Source organism: Myotis davidii, unplaced genomic scaffold, assembly GCF_000327345.1.
Source record: "Myotis davidii unplaced genomic scaffold, ASM32734v1 scaffold362, whole genome shotgun sequence".
NCBI classification, from domain to species: domain Eukaryota; kingdom Metazoa; phylum Chordata; class Mammalia; order Chiroptera; family Vespertilionidae; genus Myotis; species Myotis davidii.
Genome location: NW_006297152.1, coordinates 119,363 through 120,947, shown reverse-complemented (window position 1 = coordinate 120,947; position 1,585 = coordinate 119,363). Strand labels below are relative to the sequence as shown.

General features: G+C 61.5%; 1 protein-coding gene across 1 annotated transcript in view; it reads right to left on the bottom strand.

Annotated features, from left to right (window-relative positions):
• Positions 1-1,585, bottom strand: part of ATF3 (activating transcription factor 3) — a 56,311-nt gene that overhangs the window by 13,028 nt on the left and 41,698 nt on the right. The gene's annotated exons all lie outside the window — the stretch shown is intronic.

The following is a 1,585-nucleotide window of genomic DNA, read 5'->3' as shown; positions in this document are numbered from 1 at the left end:
CCTGCCCGCCTCGCTGCGTGCGACTGTGGCTGGGAGTGCGTTGCATCACCCCTTTTATAGCCCTCTGGCTGGCGCCGCGCCAGATTATACTCCAGTCCCAGGCTGATGTAATGCTATTAATAACTCCCCGCGAACCAGCCGAACTAGACCAGGCAAGGGAGGGGGCTGGAGGAGGGGCCAAAGTGGAGGTGTTGAGGGGGAGAGGTGGGGACTGGTGATGCAAGCGCGGGGAGGAGCCGGCCCGGGAGCGTCCTCCGGACTCGCGCGCTAGGACACAAACCTTCCCGCCCTCTCTCTCCATATCAGGACAGGAGTCGCTCGGGCTGGCCGCCAGATGTGCGTACTCGCTGCTGCGTGTTCCAGGCATGAGCCAATGGTGCCCAAGCCAGCTGCATGACTCCACCGCGCTGGCATCTCTCCCTCCGCTAGGTGGGGGGACGGGGGAGGGGAAGGGAGAGGTGAGGGGGGACGGCGTGGGGTGGATCTTGGCCGCAGTCCAGTCGAGGTGAAGCTGGGAAGCAGGCACATCCTTTCTCTAAAATGTGTGATCATTTTCTGGAGCTTCGGGAAAATACCCCCTCCCCCGCCAAACGCCTCCTTCCACGTAGGGGGCGGGGTAAGAACTGTAGGGTTAGCCTCTGGTGCCAGAGAGGCGCCCAGAGGCACCCTACAGCGAACCCACACCGTTACCCGCCGTGGGTGACCTCCGCGGCTGGGACCGCGACAAGTTGGCGGGTTAACCCAGAGCCGAGTGCAGTGCTCGGCGGGCACGGTGGGCTCGAAGCCACGTCGCACCCCACCGAGGGCAAATGGAACAGCCCCGAGGCGGGTTTGGAACCCGACCCCCGGCGAGGGCAAATAGGACCTTAAGGGTTAGGATTCTTTTTTCTTTAAAAAACCACAAGCGTTTGAAATTGATAGTGAAATGAAAGTGACCATGGAAAGATGAGAGCTGGAGAAATCAGAGGCAACCCAGAGGGACTCAGAGTGGGGCTGAAGCTTCGGGACCAGGGAGAGGAGGAAAGATACGGCGCGTTGGTCTTATTTAGGTGCTTAGGGAAAGCGGTCTTGGGCTTTCACGTATTTTGTCGCGCCCAGAGCGATTGGGCTGGGACCGGACCGCGGGGACTGGGGACGCGCGGGCCGCTGCGGAAATGAGGCCCTGGAGCAGAAATGCTTTCCGCCCCCGAGTGTGGCGGGAGAGGCGGTGACCCGTGAACCCAGGTCCCAGCCGAGGCTTCAGCAGAACTGGATTTGAACCTTAAAATGACTCCTAGGTTCGGATTCCCCAACCTTAGCTGTCTCGCCGGCCCATGGACGCATCTATGTGGAAGCGAGTGTGCCCCTCGCGGTTTTTGAACCCGCCAGGGAGGGAGACCCGTGCGTGCCCGTGGGGTGCGGGGGCACAAGCAACTGCTTCCAGCTGCCTCTTGGGAGCGAGACGAGCGAAGGTCCAAGTTTGGTAATTTGGGGTGAGAACCAGAAGGGTCTCGCTCGCTCGCAGCCCCACCCCACGCACCTGCAGTCTTCTGCTCTTAAGGTGGTGATGGAGGGTCCCGTCAGCCTGTCTCGCTCGCTTTCTCCC